Source organism: Odocoileus virginianus, chromosome 16, assembly GCF_023699985.2.
Source record: "Odocoileus virginianus isolate 20LAN1187 ecotype Illinois chromosome 16, Ovbor_1.2, whole genome shotgun sequence".
In the NCBI taxonomy this organism is placed as follows: domain Eukaryota; kingdom Metazoa; phylum Chordata; class Mammalia; order Artiodactyla; family Cervidae; genus Odocoileus; species Odocoileus virginianus.
This window is the reverse complement of record NC_069689.1, coordinates 36061960-36079795: the sequence shown is the minus strand read 5'-3', so window position 1 is coordinate 36079795 and position 17836 is coordinate 36061960. Positions and strand designations below refer to the sequence as shown.

The 17836-nt window shown below is 38.0% G+C and overlaps 1 long non-coding RNA gene and 1 pseudogene across 4 annotated transcripts in view; both read right to left on the bottom strand.

The window, feature by feature from the left end:
- LOC139038728 (uncharacterized) overlaps positions 1-17836 on the bottom strand; it is a 526586-nt gene that overhangs the window by 488564 nt on the left and 20186 nt on the right. The gene's annotated exons all lie outside the window — the stretch shown is intronic.
- LOC110131801 (tubulin alpha-1B chain pseudogene) lies at positions 5962-7296 on the bottom strand (annotated as a pseudogene).

Genomic DNA, 17836 nt, shown 5'->3' with positions numbered 1-17836 from the left:
AATTCTCACTTCTCCTTGGACATTTTAAAATCTGCTTTAGTGTATAAGTGATGATGAAAACCAATAATGAAAAAAAGAGTTGTGTTTGTGCAAAGAAGCCACTGATTGTGTATGCCCACATATCCTAATAATATCTTAGTTCAGTGACTCTTTCGGACTCCTTCCCTTATTCTTTCATCCCCATCCTGTTTCTCTTAACCTACCGACTTTCAGAATGTACCCACACACACAGAGCTGTGCTCCTACACACACAAAACATGTGTACACTCGTGGTCAGTTTATCCATTTTGATTCAGCTGACTCATTGGAAAAGACCCTGATGCTGGGAACGATTGAGGGCAGGAGGAGAAGGGGACGACAGAAGATGAGATGGTTGGATGGCATCATCGACTCAGTGGACATGGGTTTGGGTGGACTCTGGGTGATGGACAGGGAGGCCTGGTATGCTGCGGTTCATGGGGTCACAAAGAGTCGGACATGACTGAGCGACTGAACTGAACTGATAATTCCCTGGTGGCTCAGCTGGTAAAGAATCTACCTGCAATACGGGAGACCTGGGTTCAACCCCTGGGTTGGGAAGATCTCCTGGAGAAGGGAACAGCTACCCACTCTAGTATTCTGGCCTGGAAAATTCTGCGGACTATATAGGGCATGGGGTCGCAATGAGCTGGACACAATGGAGAAACTTTCACTTTCATGTTTTCACAATGACTATTTTTACAAAGAAAAAATTCTTAGCCCAATTATAAATAATAATAGTGTCACTAAATACATTATAAAGGGAATTCTCTGGCAGTCCAGTGGTTAGGAGTCAGCCCTTTCACTGCCAGGGCCTGGGTTTGGTTCCTGGTCAGGGAACTAAGATCCCATACACCATACAGCTAAAGAAAAAAACAAAACACCATGATACAGGTTCACAATTTTACACAATTACATAGTTAATCTGCGTGGATTGCTTGATTGATTGAACTCATAAAATAAACAATTAAACTAACTGTAGTTTAAAAAGAGGTTTTTGTTAATATATTGCAGGCTGTAAAGATTATCTGGAGAGGTTACTCGTGCTGGTGGCTGTTACTGGTTAGAAATAATTAATTTCCTATGGGCTATAAGGGATTAACCACGTCTAAACTTCCTCTTAATCATTTATCATGAAGTCTTTTGCTCTACATTTCCTTCAGGGAAAAAAAAAAGTCCTCTTTCTCTCACAGAGCAATATTAATCACACAAGAATAGAAAATCTTCTCATTAAAGCCCTGAAGCTCATTGGGGAAGTTTAAGTTATTCTAACACCTCCCTGATATTGTTGGATCCATGTAGCAAAGATCACTGACTTTCCTGCCAGTTAATTGTCTTACATGAGCTGATCTAAAGACCAAAGTCCATTTTCTACACCAAGTGGAAAGGAGAATTGTAGCTGTTTCTACTAAAGCAGCTAATTAAAGTTTCTCTTCCAAAATACTCTGCATCCTTTAGTCCTATTACATTAGCACATGCTTGAAGCATGTTATGGATATGCTTCATTTTATGCAACTGATGTTTCTGAAAAGTCAAGGATATTTAGAACCCATCTGAGGAACAGCAAAGATTTCAGGCTAAAGGAAATCTATGCAAAAATAATTTTGTCAAATGAAACATTCTGAGATAAACACCTCTCCTCTAACCGACAAACTTTTTATAAAATCATTGTGGGAACACAAACATAATAATACACCATAAAGCTGAAGAAACATTGGCAAGACAAAGACAGCAGTGTAAAAAAGAAAGAAAAAGGCAAAGAATCAAAAGAGACAGGACACAGATTTAGTAAATTAATAATGAGGACACTGGAAGGGAAGAATCTCACCTTCAGAAAGCAAACCCACCTAAGACTGATTGTCAAGGAATTTTGGAAATCATCTGAGGTGATAGTGAACAACTAAGGAAGCCATTTAAGAGGAAAAAAGCCTCTTATGTAGTCTATCCAAGTGGAAAGTATACACATGAAAGATTTCCTCTCCCACTTAGTTCATGCAGTAGCAAAAGCACCCATGAAGTTAACTAAAGTATCAATTTTTAAGTTCTAAGTCTTTCCAACTAAAGAATAAACAGCATGACAAATGTTATGCAATTTTAAGTTCTCTGGCAACCACTGGATTGAACAAACTAAACAAGTATAATTTCCCTGAAAACCCTTACTTTTGAGTTTAAGCATGTTATCATATATGGCAAAGCTTCAACAGAAAGATACAGTGTTTCCCCAATTCAAGTCATTGAAATTTTTGCTAAAATTATTTTCAGGAATTAAAGATAAGAGCATCACAAATAACCAAAAGTTATATTAAAATACATGAAAAATGATATAGAAGAAAATGACACAAGGAGACAGAAAATAATCAAACATAAATATTTTATTAAATTTGATGTAGAATATTTTTGTGAAATTTCCTAGATGGCTCAGTGGTAAAGAATCTGCCTACCCAATGCAGGAGATCCAAGAGATATGGCTTCGATCCCTGGGTCGGGAAGATCCCCTGGAGTAGGAAATGGCAACCCACTCTAGTATTCTTGCCTGGAGAATCCCCATGGACAGAGGAGCCTGGCTAGCCTCCACTGGGTCACAAAGAGTCAGACACGGCAGAGCGACTAAACCCAGCACAGCACAGGACACATGCCTAGTGTAGAATGATGGCTGTTCTTGACAAGGTCATGGAGAGGAGAGGAAAGGTGTCGTGTGCCAGTTGGAAAAAGCCATGGGCTTCACTACTGCTAAAGGTACCAAAGCATTAAGAAGTATATGGACAAATGATGAATATATGCCTGTTTGACATCCTTCAGATTAAATTTCCATTAAGGAATATGGTCACAAGCTTCAATAGGTTTGAGCAAGAAGAACGCACTAAAAATAAAAAAGGTCTAAATCTGAAGTCTTTCCAAGCTGTTACAGTTTTCTTAGCATATCCCAAATAACAAATACTTTAAAGATGTTCTTCACCATCTATATGGATTGTTGTTTCATACACCTAGAAGTTTCAGCACATAAGTTTTGTTATGAAGACTTCAAACTTTTCAGTTATTACCTACAGACAGGATCCAATTTTAGTGAACATACAACCAATGTGGTTTGTGGTCTTAGACCAGATTTTTATCAGGTTTTGACTTAAACACCTGAGTGGAAATTTGAGAAGAGATGAGGAGTTGATGGGTTCCATTTTTACCACTTGGGAGATTTTCAGTAAGCAATTAAATATTCACATCTGAAGTTCAAAAATAAGATGAGCTAAAAATAAATATTTGGGGTTCATTAACAAATGATGGGAACTGAAGCCAAGAGAATACTGAAGATTATTCAGATGGGCTGTTCAGAGGACCAGTGTAAAGTGATATGAGAAAAAGTCTAGGAAAAAATAAACACCTTGAAGAAAAAAGAACTCATTACTTAATGCTAAGCCAGAAAAAAGCAAGAATTTCTTATTGAATGACTACTTTTCAAAGCCTGTTCCGTATGAAGCTGTATCATTTTATTGCCTTTCATTTTAAGTTCATTTTCACTTTACAAATCACACAGCACACAGACCCATACACACAAACACAGATGTCATAATTGTGGTTATGGCACATCAATATTATAATAGCAACAAATGTTTATGAAATATTTACTATGTACCAGATACTGTGCTAAGTTTTTATATAAGTTAACTCAGTTAATCTTCATAACAGCCTGCTCTACCTATCTGTGGCCATGTAACAAACTAACAGAAAACTTGGTATTTTATAACAATAGCCATTTATTATACTTCATGATTGATGAAATCAAGCCAAGGGATCAGGTAGGGGATAAGTATCATACTTAAACTCCACATGAAGTCAGCTGAGGTCACTAGATGATATTCAACTGGTGGATTTAACATAATTAGCAAAACTAACATTTTTGGTAGTTTGAAAGACAGGGTAACTTGTTAACATATTACTGGGCACAGTGCACTCATTGATTTAACAGAGGATACAAGCTTTATCAACATACAAGCCTCAAATAGTTTATATTTTAGTGAAGGGAATGAGGGCAATAACCTCAGCACAAAATCTTCATTACATACTATGAATCAAGTGCTGTGGAATGTCTATGGCACGTCAGAGGAAGAAAACAGTCTGATTTGCACCGATCCTCCATATGGAATGTGTTCTCTGCCGTCATGACTACCTCCAATGTCACAGCCTCCTGGCTCTCCTGAACCTCCTGACTCTCCTGGCTCTCCTGAATCTCCTGGCTCTCCTGACTCTCCTGACTCTCCTGAATCTCCTGAATCTCCTGACTCTCCTGACTCTCCTGAATCATCTCCTGAATCTCCATTCCTGAATCTTCTGAATCTCCTGACTCTCCTGACTCTCCTGACTCTCCTGAATCTCCTGACTCTCCTGACTCTCCTGACTCTCCTGAGTCTCCTGACTCTCCTGAATCTCCTGGCTCTCCTGAGTCTCCTGGCTCTCCTGACTCTCCTGGCTCTCCTGACTCTCCTGAATCTCCTGACTCTCCTGACTCTCCTGAATCTCCTGGCTCTCCTGAATCTCCTGGCTCTCCTGAATCTCCTGACTCTCCTGACTCTCCTGACTCTCCTGACTCTCCTGAATCTCCTGACTCTCCTGACTCTCCTGACTCTCCTGACTCTCCTGAATCTCCTGACTCTCCTGACTCTCCTGACTCTCCTGACTCTCCTGACTCTCCTGACTCTCCTGAATCTCCAAACTCTCTGCCCCTTCAACCTCTGTTGTCGCACTTTTTACATTTATCTCAGGATACTCACTTTACCTCACTTTATATGTAGTTATGTTTGTCCTTTTCTAATCTCCTCTCCTCTATTAACCAGACCATTTGTCTTACTAATCTTTAGCTCTTATCACATAGTACAGAAAAAAAAGAATCAATAATTATGAATTAATTTTGAATATGAACTTATCAAAGAATTATTGAGTGTCCACTTAAATTGTTGATTATATACTATATACCAAGAACTAGGTATAGAGAGTTTAATAAAAAATGTGTGTGGCATGCTAAGTTGCTTCAGTCATATCCAACTCTGTGAGACCCAATGGACTGCAGCCTACCAGGCTCTTCTGTCCATGAGGATTCTCCAGGCAAGAATACTGGAGTGGGTTGCCATGCTCTCCTCCAAGGGATCTTCCCAATTCAGGGATTGAACCCATGTCTCTTATGTCTCCTGCATTGGCAGGTGGGTCCTTCACCACTAGCACCACCTGGGAAGCCAATAAAACATGATCCATGTACTTACAAGAGTTGATGATGTAGTTGTCAATTAGATCCAAATGAGAGTTCAAGGATTCACGCTATCACAATTAAGTCACCCATGATAATGTCTTGAATCCAATTTAAAGTGAGAGATTTACCTAACACAAATTTTACAACTTCACTTTTTACAACTTACAAAGACCTAAACACTCAAATAATCTTACACATTAGGAATCTATTTTTTTGCCCAATTAGGAGAAAAGCTCTTCCCTCATCATCAAGCAGTGTTACTTGCAATTTTTAAAAACAGATTAAAATTGGTGAGTAGAAAACTAAGTAGGCCAAGGGCTGAAAATAAATGTTAACATGTGACTGATAACAGCTTCAGAATATCAATGGTAGATCAATATCCTTATTAACAAAAGCATATTACTTAAATTCTATTTCACCTGCCCTTTGGATTTATCACCAATACATTTTATCCTTAAAGTGATATATAAATTTTCAGATTCCTTTATCAAAACTTTTAGCATGATTTATGAAAAGTAAATCTTGCTATTTTCAATTCACAGTGCTATTTTTTTCTTTCTTAAACTTTTTACTTTTGAGACAGAAGTCTTACAGGTACACATGGTCACTGTTGAAAGCTAAGACAATCTAGTCAGAAAGTTTTTACACCTGTAAGCTAGTGCTGATGCTCTGAGTATGACATGCTGCATGGCTCGACGGAATGGCAACTAGTATTCCACTCCTTCTTCCTCTCCCTCTCCTTCAGCAGAATCCATACCAACCTCCTCATAATCCTACTCAAGGGCAGCCATGTCCTCACGGGCCTCAGAAAACTCTCCTTCCTCCATGCCCTCACCCACATACCAGTGAACAAAGGCATGCTTTGCATACATCAGGTCAAACTTGTGGTCCAGGTGAGCCCAGGCCTCAGCGATGGCTGTGGTGTTGCTCAGCATGCACACAGTTCGCTGTACTTTGGCCAGGTCTCCACAAGGTACCACAGTAGGAGGCTGGTAATTAATGCCAACCTTGAAGCCAGCGGGGCACCAGTCCACAAACTGGATGCCACACTTGGTCTTGACGATAGCAATGGCAGCAGTGACATCTATGGGAACCACATTACCACAGTACAAGTAGCAAGCCATGTATTTACCATGGCAAGGGTCACATTTCACCATCTGGATGGCTGGTTCAAAGCGAGCATTGGTGATCTCTGCTACAGAAAGCTGTTCATGGTAGGCTTTCTCAGCAGAGATGATGGGGCGTATGTGGTCAGTGGGAAGTGGATGCGGGGATAGGGTCCCACGTTCAGGTTGGTCTGGACCTCTATCAGATCCACATTCAGGGCTCCAGCAAACCTCAGGGAAGCAGTGATGGAGGATACTAGCTGGCTAATAAGGCGGTTAAGATTTGTGTAGGTTGGGCACTCAGTATCAAGGTTTCTATGACAGATGTCATAGATGGCCTCATGTCTACCATGAAGGCACAGTCAGAGTGCTCAGGGTGGTGTGGGTGGTGAGGATGGAGTTGTAGGGCTCAACTACAGCTGTGGAAAGCTGGGGTAGGGCTCAACTCCAGCTTGCACATCTTGCCGTAATTGACAGAGAAATGCTCCATCAGTGAGGAGATAAACCCAGAACCAGTCCCCCATCAAAGCTGTGGAAAGCCAAGAAGCCCTGAAGATCTGGGCACTGGTCAGCCAGTTTCTGAATTCAGTGCAAGACAAGGTCAATGATCTCCTTGCCAATGGTGTAGGGGCCTTGGGCATGGTTATTGGCAGCATCTTCTTTGCCTGTGATGAGCTGCTCAGGGTGGAAGAGTTGGCAGGTAGGTGTCAGTTCAAACCTCATCAATGACTGTGGGTTCCAGGTCTACAAACACTGTGCTGGTCACACGCTTGCCAATGCCTGTGTCGCTGAGGAAGTCATATCCTCCGTGTTGAAGAAGTCATATCCTCCCCCAATAGTCTTATCATTGCACATCTGGCCATTGGGCTGGATGCCATGCTCCAGGCAGTAGAGCTCCCAGCAGACATTACTGATCTGGACACCAACCTGGCCAAGGTGGATGGAAATGCAGTCATACACGGTGGCTACAGGTCAGCAGGCACAGGCAACAGGCGCAGACACCAGGTCCCAGTTGCTGTCCCCAACAAGCTAAGAGTAGAGGTAAGTAATGCACTGTTGTTTTTTCATTCTCTGTTCTTTTAAACTACAGAATATGTATTAGTATTTCCCTGTGACTCTCCCCTGAGAAGTCGCCTACACTCAATTATTTTAAAAGAAGACATGTTATTAGATATCTATTAAGCAATGCTCAGAGCCCTGATTCAGGAAGAAAGGACATTAAAGTGTGCTTTAATCTACAAGAACTTATTTTTCACTGCAGAGTTAGAAGAAGCTGGCTCTTTTCCCTCTAAAAAAGAAAAGGGAGACTAGAAACAGAGTCACAAGACATAGGTAACTCGCAGAACTTTAATATTGCTTCCTATCCTCCTGAGGTGCTTCGCAGCTGGCGCTAGTGGTGAAGAACGCGCCTGCGGGTGCAGGAGACATTAGAGACACGGGCTCAGTCTCTGTTGGGAAGATCCCCTGGAGGAGGGCACAGCAAGCCACTCCAGTATTCGTGCCTGGAGAATGCCATGGACAGAGGAGCCTGGCGGGCTACAGTCCAGAGGGTCACAAAGAGTCGGACACGACAGAAGCAACTTAGTGCACATACACATCCTCCTGAGACCCAGTAATTTAAAAAAAATAGTGGAGAGGATCTTATTCAAAGAGAGATTATAATTTCTCACCATTATAGACAGGATATAACAATGCACCCAGTCTGAAAAGATAACAAACGGTGTTACTATTTCTCCAGTTTAAGAGTCCACACAGGAACTGTATCAATCCTTACCCTTTTCAAGAGGTAAATGTACATCATCAGGAAACCTCAATGGGATCAACAGAAACGACACAGATTATAAAGTCAAGACTGTTAGCTGTTGACTAAAAATGCATTTTCCCTTTATTCCTAGGCACAAAACTAAACAAAAATTTCCAGGCTTGTGTGACTATTTTTCTCCATAGAATAAAGTGTGACACGTGCCTCTGATGGATCTAAGACTTCGGACCATGAGTATGCCTCTACCACTCTCTTTCCTTTCTCACCCCGGAGCCACCATGCAAAGAATGAGAACCCTGAGGCGATGATCGGGCAACCAATGGAAAAAACTTGTGTCTCTGAATAACCTCATGGAGCAGAGTTGAACCTTTCAGTTTGGGCTGTTATTTAAAAGAGAAGCCAGATTCCATCTTCTTTCATGTATTGACTCACTGTTCTCTGCCATAGCATCCTGAGCGCACACTACTCAGTTGCTTCAGTCGTGTCCGACTCTGTGATCTTGTGGACTGTAGCCTGCCAGGCTCGTCTGTCCATGGGATCCCCCAGGCAAGAATACTGCAGTGGGTTGCCATGCCCTCCTTCAGGGGATCTTCCCGACTTGGGGATCAAACCCACATCTCCTGCATCACAAGTGGATTTTTTACCCACTGAGCCACCTGGGAAGCCTGCCATAGCATTCTGCTGCTGCTAAGTCACTTCAGTCGTCTCCGACTCTGTGTGACCCCATAGACGGCAGCCCACCAGGCCCCCCCGTCTCTGGGATTCTCCAGGCAAGAACACCGGAGTGGGTTGCCATTTCCTTCTCCAATGAGTGAAAGTGAAAAGTGAAAGTGAAGTCGCTCAGTAGTGTCCGACTCTTAGTGACCCCATGGACTGCAGCCTACCGGCTCCTCCACCCACGGGATTTTCCAGGCGAGAGTACTGAAGTGGGGTGCCATTGCCTTCTCCCGCCATAGCATTCTAGCCTTAGGCTAATAGAGACAAATATTTCCTGTTCACTGAAATTGTCCAAGAAATACATTATCAGTACTTCACTTCATTATTCTTGATCAGCATAGGTCTGATCTAATTGAGAGTAGCCAGGCATCCACATATCCAAACATAAGCAATCTTTAAAAAAGAGAAAATTCTGCTAATGTAATCCAAGTATAGTGACGATACCTAAATTCAACAACTATAGATAATCAAACTTCATAATTGGACTTCAAATTGGAACTTCCAAATCACTGAAGGTCATAGTCTGGTGATCAATAAAAGAAAGACTTAGTTTTAAAAAGACATTACAAAGTGACATTTGACATTAAAAAAATTCATTTAAATCTTTTTTCAACAATAAGTTATTTAATAGCAGTTTGTTTTTATTTTATGGTTTGTATAAAATATAAGTAAATTACCCCACACCTAGTTTATGATATTTCTAGACACTTACTCAAATCTACCTTGCTTCCTCAAAAATGCCCAGATCTCTTTTAATAGAGTAAAATGTCTATTAAAAGGAAGATAAGATACTAGATAATCTTCTGAGAAGGAAAAACAATTTGATTTTATATCCCATTATAAAATATTGATTTCATATATTTTTCCAAAAATATTTTTTATTGAAGGATAGGGTACATGTGAGAGTTAGACTATAAAGAAAGCTGAGCACCAAAGAATTGATGCTTTTGAACTGTGGTGTTGGAGAAGACTTTTGAGAGTCCCTTGGACTGCAAGGAGATCCAACCAGTCCATCTTCAGGGAGATCAGTCCTGGGTATTCATTGGAAGGACTGTTGAAGCTGAAACTCCAATAATTTGGCCACCTGATGCAAAGATCTGACTCATTTGCAAAGACCCTGATGCTAGGAAAGATTGAGGGCAGGAGAAGGGGACGACAGAGGATGAGATGGTTGGATGGCATCACCAACTCAATAGACATGGGTTTGGGTGCACTCTGGGAGTTGGTGATGGACAGGGAGGCCTGGCGTGCTGCAGTTCATGGGGTCGCAAAGAGTCGGACATGACTGAGTGACTGAACTGAACTGAGGGTACACGAAAAGTGGAAATGAGTGAGGTATTTCTTAGAATGAAAAGCTGTACTTAATCTACTTTTAATTTAATCTAGAGTTGATTGATTCTACTGCAAATAAAATGATAATGAAAAGAAATCAATAGATAAACTAAATAATCAGCCAACAAAGAAATGTATTGTTAACAGCAGATGTGTGATTATAATTACAGTAGAAATCAGTTTTATATTGAAGCAGCTAATAATAATTATTTTTTTCTAGAATTCATATAAGGAAACCAGTCTTCTCTCCCTGAAATTCACCCCTCTTACTCATTGGTAAATGATTATTTTGTTAAATTGGCAAAAATATAGGATATTTAACATCTCTAAGACAGTTTCCTTATTTGTAAAATAATAAAAATAATACCTACATTATAAATTCACTGTATGGTAAAAAAAATTACATAAGTGAACTGTCAACACAATTCCTACTATTCATAGAAATTCAATAATTTTTTGTCTTTTTTTTCTCTTTTTTAATTCTTCCATTGTTTTGTAAAATGCGAAGTTCCTTGGGTACTTATTTTGTCTGAGCCAAATACCAGAATCTAGCAAAAAATATTGTACAATTACTTTGAATGTACTAACTTTGCTTTGTGAGCTTTCTATTATAATAATATTAGCTAATGAGAATTTCCTAACCCTAGTGGTCTAGTGGTTAGGTATCGGTGCTTTCACTATAGCTACCTGGGTTTGATCCCTGGTCGGGGAACTAAGATCCCACAAGCCACATGGAATGGCCAAAAATAAAAACCTAACATTTGAAGAAAGCTTACAATTTTATGCCATAATCTTTAAAAGGCTTTATAGATGTAGAAACTGATATTCAGGTAGGTTAAGAAATTTCCAAAGGTCACATAGCTAGTAATTTGGAGAGCTGGAGTTTTCAAGTAGGAAATCAAACTCCAGAGCACAAGTCTTCACTCATTATCTTATACTGCCTCTCAATGTTATTTTCATAATATCTGCCTGAATATAAAATAGACAATCCATTTTTTAAATTATTACCTAACAGTTCTTAAAAAGATCCACTTTTACCTCTCTTTATAAACCCTATATTGTACACAACCCTCTATTCATAAAATTTTTATTTCATTATTGCCCTTAAAATGTTTATCAAATATTGCCACAGTTAACCTAAGAGTCAACTTTCTTATGACAAGTGTTATGAAGGAGATTTAGAAATTATCAAACATTACAGCTAAAGGGAATTAAAAAATTGACTCTAGACTGAGCATGACTCAAGCATTTAGAACATATTAAAGGCTCCCCTGGTGGCTAAGACAGTAAAGAATCCACCTGAAATGCGAGAGATCTGGGTTCAAACCCTGGGTTGGGAAGATCTCTTGGAGAAGGGCATGGCAACCCACTCCAGTATTCTTGCCTGGAGAACCCATGGACAGAGGAGCCTGGCAGGCTACAGTCCACGAGGTCGCGGAAAACAACTTAGCACACACAAAGGACAAACATTAATTACTCTACCTAGCCCATCATCTTACAAAATTAACTGTTTAAAGTATGATTTTTCACAATGATCTTCAAGTCTCCTAAACTCAATGCTTTTTCCACTATGAAATCTTTCTTCTCTTAAGGTTTTGTTAAACTGGACATTATTCCAGGAAAGTATTGTCTTAATACAGTGACATTCCTTATTAAACAGAAAATTAGACAAAGGAAATAGGCTAGGTTTTAATTATAAACTGTTCCATATATTAATTTATTTTAGTGCTTTAAAGGTTATCTTTCCATTATTTTCTGGATTCCATTGTTTACCTAGAAAGGGTAGTTGTCACTCTTATTTTGCCTTTATTAGCTCCTGTGAAGGCAATATATCTTTTTTTTTCCCCTAAATGCTTTCTTTCAAAAAGAAAAGTTTTCTTTTTGTCTTTGATTTTCAGAAGTTTTATCATGATTTGCCTAGATGTGATTTTCTTTATATTTATCCTATTTGGGGTTTTTAGCATTTATTGCCTTAATATTTTAAATCAATTTTGGACATTTCTTCTGTACCATCTTTCTTATCTCTGCCTCATTTTCATTCTGATCTTTCTGCTTTGGATCACATCCTGATTACCAGTATGAACTTGTTTAGCCTTTGAATTTACCTTCCTGCCTCTAGTCTTTTAGTATATCTTCTTCACATAATCTGACTACTTTCACTATTAAAACACTAAGTGTTTGTAAGATAAAACTAAAATTCTTAGTAGAGGGTATCTACAAGGCCCTTGTGATATAATGTCAAGCAGTTGTTTCAGTCATGCGTCCTACTACTGCTAGTTTAATACTTCAGCCTCAATCTGTTATTGCTTATGGCTCTCCCACAAAATCATACTAGGTTTTAGTGATACACCTTTACTTTTCATCTCTTCTGAGTCTACACTAAATAGAACCAGAAGTCTATAAAAATAGAAGGGACTTCCCTGGAGGTGCAGTAGATAGGAATCTGCCTGTCAATGCAGGGGACATAGGTTTGATCCCTGGTCTGGGCAGATTCCACATGCTACAGAGCAACTAAGCCCATGCACCACAACTACTGAATCCCTCGCGTCTGGAGCTCATGCTCCATAATAAGAGAAGTCACTGCAATGAGAAGCCCGCACACCATTCACTGCAACTAGAGAAAGCCTGTGCAAAAGCAGTGAAGACCCAGTGCAGCCAAAAATTTAAAAAATAAAAGAAACAAAAGAAAGAAGCCTAGCTATAAATATAGAATTAATACATAACTGAGAAAAAAAGTAGGAGAGATATTATCAGCCAATAAGACATATCAAAAGATTGCTAGAGGCTGGAAAGGGCCAGAAAGACAATTAACTAAATGAAATTAAAAATAAATTCGAAAATAACATTGAGCCCTTCTTCTAGAGTCTAAAGCAGAAATGTGAAGAGTCAGAAAGTACTAGGGAAAAGATGAGTTATAAGGGACCATCATAGAAATCCAACAGCTGAATAATAGAAATTCAAAAAGAATGAATGCAGAAAATGGAGAAGAAAGAGAAATAACAGACCAATTCTTTACAGCTGAAATGTTTGAGTGTTTAAAGTACAAAGTAACAGTGAAATGACTGTAATTAAGACCCACACTTATAGACAATTATAAAAGTTTTCAAGATTAAAAACAGCTTATCTAAAATAGAATTAGGATGTATTGACTTAGGTCTATCACCACCATTGTATGTCAAGAAAATTGATAAATGCCTTTCAGTTTACAGCAAAATTTTCATGACTCTAAAATGATATAGTCCAATATCTAGTCTCTCCTTCTTTCACACACACACACACACATACCCTAACACGAAAACACACACAATGAGAGCAAAATACAAACATTTGCTAATATTATATGTATTTACCATATATCTTTATTCAAGCAGTTACTTTATGATGCTGACTAGAAAAATAAGAGACAAAACTGAAAAAGAGAAAGAGGAGAAATGGGCTTTAGAATGTTTGGTCCCACTCAAGAAAGCAATAAAGGAAATTTCTGGAAAGAGGCTATTCACTAGCCCTAGAAAGCAACTGGTTCAGATTAGAGTAGATAAATTGATGGTGCTAGGAGGAAGGCATATGGGAAAAGATCTCAGCTTGAGAAGAAATAAGGAAAATATATGAAATGTAAGATGCATATAACTTTTTTTTACAAACAAAAAAGAAAAGTTAATTGCTAACCCAAAGAGGAAAAAACGAAGTTGTGCTGTAATGAGGTATCATCTCACCAGCTAGAATACTCATCTTAAAAAGTCTACAAAGAGAGACTGAACCTGGCAGTTCAGTGGTTAAGACTCTGTGCTTCAATGCAGGGGGCACAGATTTGATCCCTGGTCAGGGAATTAAAATCTTGCATGAGGCGCAGCCAAGAAAAAAAAAAGTCTACAAGTATTAAATGCTGGAGAGAGTGTGGAGAAAAGCGAACCTTCCTACATGATTGGTAGGAATATAAAATTGGTGCAGCCAAAATGGACAACAGTATGGAGGTTCCTTGTGTTAGTTACTTAGTCATGTCCGGCTCTGTGCATATGCAACCCCATGGACTATAGCCCACCTGGCTCCTCTGTCCATGGAATTTTCTAGTCAAGAATACTGGAGTGGTTGCCATTCCCTTCTGCAAGGGATCTTTCCTGACCCAGGGATCAAACCCAGGTCCCCTGCATTGCTGGCAGACTCTTAACAGTCTAAGCCACTAGGCCAGGGAAGCCCTTAGAGGTTCCTTAGAAAACTAAAAATAGAGTTACCATGCGATCCAGCAATCCTACTCCTGGGCATATATCCAGCAAAGACAAAAATTCTAATTCAAAAAGATATATGCACCCCAATGGTCATTACAGCACTATTTATAACAACCAAGGCATGGAAGCAACTAAGTGTCCATCGAGAGATGAAAGGATAAAGAAGATGTGGTAAATATATACATCAGAATATTACTCAGCCACAAAAAAAATGAAATATTGTCATTTGCAGCAACATGAATGGACTTAGAGATGATGACACTAAGTGAAGTCAGACACAGAAAGACAAATATTATATATTACTTTTATGTGGAATCTAAAAATAGAATTTTAGATTAATTTTAAATTTCATTTAAAAATGAATTTATTTACAAACCAGAAACAGAGTCACAGACATAAAAAACAAACTTAGGATTACCAAAGGGAAAAGGAAGGGGAGGGATACTTTAGGAGTACCGGCTTAGCAGATGTGTGTGTTAGTAGCTTAGTCATGTCCGACTCTTTGCAACCCCACGGACTGTAGCCTGTTCATGGAATTCTCCAGGCAAGAACACTGGAGTGGGTTGCCATTTCCTTCTTCAAGATACACACCACTTAACAGATATACACCGCTATAAATAAAATACATAAACAAGGATTTACTATATAGCACAGGAAACTGTACCAAATATTTTGCAATATCCTACAATGAAAAAGAATCTGAAAAAGAATATGTATGTATTAGGAAGGTTTAGTTGCTAAGTCATGTCCAACTCTTGGGCTGTAGCCTGCCAGGCTCCTCCATGGGATTTTCCAGACAAGAATACTAGAGTGGGTTGCCATTTCCTTCTCCAGAAGGACATGTATGTATTACATACGTATATATGTATTACAAATGTATGTATTACATACATACAAATAAATATTTATATAACAGAATCATTTTGCTATACACCTGAAACTAACCCAATATTGTAAACTGTCAACTATAGTTTAATAAAAAATAAAGCAAAGCTGTGTAAAAAGCCTCAATTCAAATGTGGAGAAGGTAAACCTTTGCCATGATTTTAGCCAATTGATAAGGAGAAAAGAAACACCATTCCACCACAGCACAGTACATGACCCAACACAGTTAAAAGTGAAAATTTTCAGTCAATTATGAATAAAGAATGAAAAACTTCTGTTGATTGCTGTTTCATATCAAATTACTAATATAACACTCTCTTCTTTCACTATTTAAGAAGCTTTTTTCAAAGAAATTTTTCAGTTTTTTTAAATGCTGACATTTTTTTAAATTTTATTTTATATTGGAATATATTGGAGTTGATTTATAATGTGCTAGTTTTAGTGAGTGAAAGTGAAAGTCACTCAGTCGTGTCCGACTCTTTGAGACCCCATGAACTATACAGTCCATGGAATTCTCCAGGCCAGAATACTGGACTGGGTAGCATTTTCCTTCTCCAGGGGATCTTCCTAATCCAAGGATCGAACCCAGGTCTCCTGCATTGCAGGCGGATTCTTTACCAGCTGAGCCATCAGTTTTAGGTGTACCGCAAAGTGATTCAGTTATACATATAAATACATCTATTCTTTTTCAGTCTTAAAAAATAAAAATACAAGGCAGTTGATAAATGGTGGAGACTGATGAAGGTAAAAAAGTGAACAAAATAGTACAGGCAATGATATCACCTCTTAGTAGTGTATCAGTATATTATTATTATCAAAAAACTAAACTTCAGAAGTAATAGAAAGATAAATAACCCTAAAATACACAGAGAATGTATAATCATATGATTTAATATTTTGGAAGAACCACCAAAGGAAATGCAATCAAAAATATTCAAAAGAGCTTGCCTTTAGGAAACCAAATAACTGCTGAGTAGAAACAGTTCTTTTACTTTAATCACAAACTCTTTTAAATTGTTTGTTATTATATGTTCATGTATTCAATTTATAATTTTTAAAAAACTTTTTGAAGAGAGACTTTGGGTGGCATATCCTTCCTAAACCTGAAGATCTAAGTGACTTTCCTTTGTACTTGCATAGTATTCAATGCATACCTCCAATGTGGCACTGATTTTACTGTACACATAAAGACTATGTGTTCACCTTCTCAACCAGACTGTTCTCTTGGAGTAGAAGTTAAATTTTATTTGTCACTCTTCCCTCATCTCCTGGTACATTATCTGGTGCAGAATAAATAATGATTATATATTCACTTAGCAAATAATCCACCATACTGGGTAATGTAGATTAAAATCAGTATTTTGATCCATTTGTAAGTATGAATATAAACATTCATGAAATGTTTAATTCTTTCATTCCCTCATCATACATTTTAACTTTAGTGGGCAAGTGATCACATAAAGCTACATGTCTCCAAACCACCAGTGTTTAGCACACACTGCAAGAGAATTTTAACCATAATATAATATTCAAAATTCATCACACCTAGAATTTTTTTTTCACACCTAGAATTTAAATGTAAATCAAAAGGTGGTTCTCAGTCAAAAAAGAAGTAGACTCACAGATATAGAGAACAAACTTGGGGTTATCAGTGAGGAGAAAGAAGGGGGAGAGGCAATATGGGGGAGGAGATTAAGGGGTACAAACTATTACGTATGAAATAAACTACAAGGATATGCTGTACAAAATAGGGAATATAGACAGTATTTTATAATAACTACACATTGAATATAACAATTAAAAATTGTGACTCACTATACTGTACTCCTGTAACACATAAATTTGAACAACTATACTTCAAAAAAATTTTAATTTAAAAATAATTTACATAGAATAAAATTTTAGAATAAAAATATTCTAAAGTTGGTTTTAAGTCTATCCAGTTTTAAATCAACACACCAAGCTCAAAAATGTTAAAACCGTTCACTAACTCACAGCATGCCACTATCAGTCTTAATTTGGTATTATTTCATAGAAATGTTACAATTACAATTTAGTCCACATTGATCAGCAAAAGTTAAAGGGCAAAATTAATTAATGGAAGTAGTAAAGGGCAAAAAATTAATATGATGACACATCTAAAATGCTTAGAGTGTAGAGAGGTACTGTTATTTTGAGATTATCCAATTTGATTTTGCAAAAGAACAGAAGGGAAAATCTGTGAATAAAGCTGAATTTCAACACACTTAATTGTATGTCAGTATTTAAAAAAATAATTACTAAATATGACAACCACATTATAGATTTGAAACTTCTGACTAATAGACCTAACAATGACTAATGACATTACAAATAAGCTGTGAAGAAAATGTACAGCAGCTGCATTGAAACTGTGCCTTCCCAGTTGATGTGTGAATTTATACTAAAACTTCATATTTTAAGAATGACTCAATTCTATTAAAATGCGTGAATAGTTTTAGACACATATAAAGTATATAAATTTTTTAAGTTGCAAAGATTTTCTGGTGATACTTATTTTGAGAACATAAGGAATAGT